General features: G+C 50.0%; 1 protein-coding gene and 1 pseudogene across 2 annotated transcripts in view; both read left to right on the top strand.

Moving 5' to 3' along the window:
• The first annotated feature begins 371 nt into the window (after nt 1-371).
• The window catches only part of FRY (FRY microtubule binding protein), a 423,715-nt gene continuing 418,086 nt past the window's right edge, over nt 372-6,000 (top strand). The window contains exon 1 of the mRNA XM_043892044.1: nt 372-568. The gene's annotated coding sequence lies outside the window, so the exon portion shown is untranslated. The remainder of the gene's footprint in view (nt 569-6,000) is intronic.
• The window catches only part of LOC122686662, a 29,229-nt pseudogene continuing 25,331 nt past the window's right edge, over nt 2,103-6,000 (top strand). Inside the window, exons 1-2 of the transcript XR_006338877.1 lie at nt 2,103-2,272; nt 3,195-3,303. The product of XR_006338877.1 is annotated as a 40S ribosomal protein S18-like (transcript). The remainder of the gene's footprint in view (nt 2,273-3,194; nt 3,304-6,000) is intronic.

Raw genomic sequence — 6,000 nt, 5'->3', positions numbered from 1 at the left:
TGTAATTAACATTTCACACCAGAACTGCTGCAGCCGCTGCCTTCCCCGCGAAGGGCCCTAGAGAAAACGTTTTCTCTTTTTCTGCCCTTTGTGGGTGTCTATTCCTGGGCGGGCCAAGGAGAAACTGCACAGCACAGGAGCGGAGTCTCTCGAGCGCTCCGCGCCCGCAGGAAGCCTCGCCCAGCCCGGGACCGCACCCTCCGCGGCGCCCCCGGGAGAGAGCGGGCAGCCGCGCGCGCCACGGGCGCGGGGAGGGGCGCGGGCATGGGGAGGGGGCGGAGCCAGCGGCCCGGCAGCCAATCCGGGCGGCCGCGCGTCCCGAGGGCCGCGGCTCGCCGGGCGCGCAGGGGGCGGGGCTCCGCTTGACAGTGGCGGTCGCCGGGCAGCGGAGCCCGGGCGCAGCTAGCGCGGCGCGGCGTGGGGAGCACCGGAGGCGGCAGCGGCGCAGGGCCCCGGCCAGCTCAGGGTCTCGGCGCAGCGGAACAGCCTCCCGCGGCGGCGGCGGCGGTGGCGTCCGGGCGATGCGGCGGGTCTCCTCAGGCGCCGGTGTCCCGACCTCTTTCTGAAGGTACCGCGCGGGGCTCGCCCCCTCGCCCTGGGGCGGCCCAGCGCCGACCCCGCGGCTTTGTGGAGCCCAGGCTGGGGCGCGGGGTGGGTGGGGCCGGGCGGGGCGGCGCTGTCTGGGCCGCCTTCCCCGCGAGGAAGAGGGTGGCGGCGGAGGGAAGCGGGCTGAGGGAGGAGGGCTGTCTCCCGGGCGCGGCTGGCGGCCCTGCCGCCCTCCATCCTCCTGCCATCCCCTACCCTCCCCACCCCACGTGGCTCGAAAGAGGTTTCGTTCCAGGAGAAAGTTTGGTGCTGAGACGCGCAGAGCCGGACTCGGGGGTCCCTGAGGCGCGCCCCGGTAGAGGGGAGGCAGGTCGTCCTTGCCGGGGACGCCCGTGACCTGAATATGGGCAAGCGGGAACCCAGGCCACTTTCTACCGTCTCCCCACACCCACTCTCCCCCCAGCTGCATTCCCGACGCAGGCTCTTCCCCAAGGGAATTCCTCGATGGGGATTTCCCGCCCCCCCCCCCCCCAATCGGAGCAGGGGACGGGCACCCAGAATCCCCCCACCCCCGCTGTGGCTTCTGCCGAAGGTAGTAGTTAAGAATCCCGCACCTTCTAATTAAAGGTCCCTGAACAGTGTGTCGGAGCTGCCGGTGATTCCTTCTGTGTCACATCTTGAATATTTTCTTCATGCTACTGGGCTTGCAGTTGGTCTCCAGCGTGCTGGGGTGTGGAGCACAGGAAGGGGAGTAGAAGCTGTGGCCCATCTCTCAGGGTGCAGGTTGGGGGGAAAAAAGAATACAGATCGCACTGATCCACTCGAAGATGGGAGAAAGTTTCAGCCTTCAAAAAAAAGATGGGTTTCCGTGTGGATTATTTGCTTTGAGGAAACTTCCTCAAATGCAGAGAAATAGAGTTATTATTAAGTTTTACACAAGGTTGTAGGAACACTGTCTGTCATCACTGTAGCTGGGAGTAGAGGTGGTCATGTGTTTATCATGGGGACTTGAAATGAGCAGATGTCGACAAGTGTGTGTAGAGTTCTGTTTCGTTCACATCAGCCTGATACCTTTCTGATCATACGTGTGGGTTCTCACAGGTACTTCATTTCTTACCAAGAATATTCATACCATAAGACAACTTCATAATACCTTTGGTACCCTGCAGACCGCCTTAGCCAAGGACATGGACCTCTTGTTCTGGTCCACACTGTTTCTCCCTTCGCCAGGTCACATCACTTCCATAAGAACGTTTACATGTGAAAGAGCAGGAAACCTGCTTCGTCCATGGTGACACGATATATACAGCATATACATGGTGCATACAGGTGTCCTAGATATTTTGTATGTAACTTTGATTCTCACAGTCACCCTGATGTGTTCTTAACTTCCCCTATTTTAGGATTTAAAGAGTTGTGCAGTCTTCCCAAGATTGGAATTTGAACCTGGATGTCTTTGACTTCCTGCCTGGTGCCCGTTTCCACTAATCTATGCTCTCTCTTAGCCTCTCTGGAGAGACAGTTGCCCATGTGATGATACAGTAGGAAATCCCAGCATGGCGATGTACCCTGCGTCTCCCGACCTCCTGGGTCAGAGCCCTTTATGGAGTGTCTTCTCCTTCTGGGAGCCCACCCCTGTGTGCCCAGCTGATATGATATCAGGGTTGATGTCAGGGACTGACATCATGGGCACCACACACCACCCCCACTCCCCTACGCCCAGGATGTAAGTCAGATAGCAATCTCCAAACATACCTTCCCCTTCCTAATACCTTGGTTCCAGAAGACAGGTGACTGAGTGTTTTCCCTTTCTGCTGCTTAAGGAGCAGTTTCTCCCCTCTCAGCCATTCAGGTCTATTTTAAGTCTGCACAGATAAGTACACCCCACCAGCTGGCAGCCACGCCTCCCCTGCGGTGTTCACAGGGACACACTCACCCTCCTGTACCAACTGTCAGAGAATTCCTGACACAGCCCTGCCTACTTACAGTGGAAGACTGAAACAAGGTTTCTGGGGAAGATGGTGTTCGTCCAGGGAATCCCTAGATTCTCCTCTACTGACCAGAAAGGAGACTCACCTGAGGACCCTAGGGCAGGAAGCAGGCCTTCTCAATAGTACCAAATGCTGCGTGTGTGGTGGTCTGTTGTCAACACTGTTAAAGATAATGTATTTGTCATATAGAAATGCTTTTACTGGTTGTCTTCATGATGGATGGAGGTGATCACCTATTTCTGATTTGATTACTCACTTTTACACTGAGGCACTTGTCATCTGGCTGAAGGGTCTGGAAACCTGGTATCACAGTTGTGATAGTTTGAAGCTGTGTCTAAAAAAAAAAAACGTGTCTTTTATTATAACCTACAGGTACTCTTTTATCACTTCTCTTCCCTAGGCGGGTTGTGTGTATGTCTGTTCTCTCCCTTGCTATAGTCTTCAACTCTTCTCTGGTTCCAAAATGGTTTGCAATACTAAGGCTAAAAAGAGATAAATTCATTTTTGAGCTGTGACCATATGCTGCCTGGAAGCCTATCCTCGTAGTTGGCATTTTACTCATGTTACTCTAGTGTTCAGCATCTCAAAGTCCCATGTGTGTGCCTTGGGATTTAACATGGGCTCTCCTGTCTAATCATTTCACTCCATCCCCCACAGCGTGGTGAGGTTTCAGTCTAGAAGACAGCCCTGGCACCTCCCGCCTGATAGCTCTAAACTGTGGAAAACTGGAGCAGCACTAATTAAAGTTGAGAAAGTGGAACATGAGGTGTGCTCGCTGTCACTCTGGCACCAGAATGGGAAATGTACCAAAACCATTTGAGGGGAGAAAGAGTGATGCCGACTTCTTTAAATGACTGGGGATCTGCAAAACTGTACCAGATAATTGACATGGTATAGTCAACCTGAAGTTGGGAGCATGCAGATACCTCACTAACCTAAAAGTGTCCACATTCAACAAATTTCCACTCTGCATTCTATTCAGGTTTTAAAACCTATTATTAACTGGCAACCCATCTTTATTTCTGTATTTCATCAAATCGGGAATGTCATCAGAATGTAAGACATAGCATGATTTTTCTTATACAGGGAGGAAAAGAAAATACTGCCTATTATATTATGACTTGCCACTGTAACAGTGGTCTTCCAGGACACTGCATGAAACTGTCATGCTAGCACCTCACAGCTTTCAATGTTCATCTCTTCCATCAGTTGTGGTACTTTTTACTGCTGGTACCTCAGTAGCATTGCTTATGGTGTGATAGGCAATCAGTTTGTATATGTCTCAGTTACGAACTGTAACACAGATTCCTCTTCTGTGTTTTCCTTCAGTCTAGTTAAGCATTTGGATTTTGCTTTGAAAGGTAATGTGGAAACGCTAAACAAAGACAAATGTTTCCTTTAGTAACAGAACATTTAGACCCCACTACTCTGTTTGTTTGCCTTGGTGCACACACAGTAACATCTTTTAAGTGCCAGATCATAGTGTAATTTTTTTGAAAGCCATTTAGATGGCAATTTAACAGAATACATGCAATGCCAATGATGCCCCTTAGTGGAAGCAATGACAAAATGAATAGCGGTGACCAAGTTGATGCAAATACAGGGAAATGATGATTGTGCTGTGACTACTGCCAAGTTGTCAGTCATTTTAAGATACTGTCCTTATTAAGACCCATCCTGATTTCAGAGATATTAAAGTGTGGGGGGAAAAAATGAACCTTATCAATGAAATATGTTAATTTGTGTCCACTTAGTTTGGGGAACTTGACCTGCCTACCGTCTTGCATGTTTTCATTCATTCACAGAGACGTTCATTTTGTTAAACTCCAAGCTTCAAAGGCTGATGATGAGGGCTGGCAGAGAGTGTCCCAAGTAAGAAAGCCAGTAAGGAGGTGGTTAGGAGTGTGGCTTCAGGATCGGTTGGTTTGTATATGAAAGGCTTGTGGGAAGGCCAGTCTTTTTATCTTTAGGAATTGGCTCAGCCTGGGAAGGACACTTCCTCCAGGGTCCTCAAGGCCCCCCCGAGATGTCAAAACATCAGGATACAAAAAATAAAAGGCTTGGTTAATTACCCGGAGATTTTTTTAAATAGTCAACTAATGGATTTGGCTCAGGTGCAGCCAAGCGTGAGGAGGTGCCTCGCTCAGGATGTGACACATGGTCTCATCCAGTCAGCATTCATTAAATCCGAGTTGTGGCGCCAGATGGTCCAGCCGCGCTCACAGTCAGCCTGTGCTGGATACTGCATCAGGTGCGCACTGTTCATCTTGAGAGAGAGCAGAAAATGAGAGGCCGTACACTGCCCAGAGGACCCCCGGATGAAAGATGAACCACCCAGGACAAAGGCAAAACACAAGTCTCTAAAAACATAAATGAACCCTCAAGCAGATACTTCTTCAACTTTAAGATCTGAAAATCTGTAAGGTGATTATATATTAGGGGCTTATTCACTGTGGATTTGGAAGATCAGTAAGAGTCAGGAAGCATGAAAAAGTTAGTATTAGTGGCTCAGTCATGTCTGACTCTTTGTGACCCCATGGACTGGGGGTCAGGTTCCTCTGTCCATGGGATTCTCCAGGCAAGAATACTGGAGTGGGTAGCCTTTCCCTTCTCCAGAGGATCTTCCCAACCCAGGGATTGAACACGGGTCTCCGGCTTTGCAGGTGAATTCTTTACCATCTGAGCCACCACGTTGTTTCTCAGAGTGAAATTGGAGTTGGGAAGTGAATTCAGTGTTGGTGAATGGTGTGCTCAGGAGTCAATCGCTAAAGGTGAGTTACTTAAAATAGCGTGAGGCATCCTTTTCTTCTCAGCTGCTGGCAATATCGATCAGATGAGCAGATGATTTTCATACACAGAAAAGAATGTCACTGGAGAGAGTTATTTGAAGGCAATTAATAGGATGTGTGGTGGCGACAAGTCTAGGCGTAGAATGCTTCACCTATACCTGGCTGACAAGTGTCTGCTTTGAGGACACTGAGGGAGAAGGCAATGAGTGGGGTGGACCTGGGTTTAGATTCAAGGCATTGCTCTTAATAATGAAAGCAGGGGTGTTTGAGGGTGGGCATGTCTGGACTCACAGTGAAGTAAATGAGTCCTTCCTCTGGGCAGCCTCATGACTTTTCTTTATGTGGCTGGTTAATGGTTATAACGTCTTCAGAATCCTATGACTTTTTCTTAGAATTTTGACCATGCATGTTAAGAAATAATCATGAAAACATAAGCAGGAGGTCAGTCTCTTCATGTAAGAAGGGTAATTCCTTTGCAGTGAAAGCTGTGCAGTAGCCCTCCATGTGCAATTCCTCCTAGCCTGTGACTTTGCACGCGTCATTCTTGTGTTCGTGTAGGAGTTTATCTGTGTTGATGGAAGCTGCAGAAGTGTGTTCACTGGAACACACAGCTGCTCTGCCTTTGTGTTTCCACACTGACGTCATAACTCTTTAGTTAAAGTAGTGATGGTAGC

This window comes from Cervus elaphus, chromosome 30 (genome assembly GCF_910594005.1).
Source record: "Cervus elaphus chromosome 30, mCerEla1.1, whole genome shotgun sequence".
Classification (NCBI taxonomy): Eukaryota; Metazoa; Chordata; class Mammalia; order Artiodactyla; family Cervidae; genus Cervus; species Cervus elaphus.
This window is presented reverse-complemented; position numbering and strand designations above follow the sequence as displayed.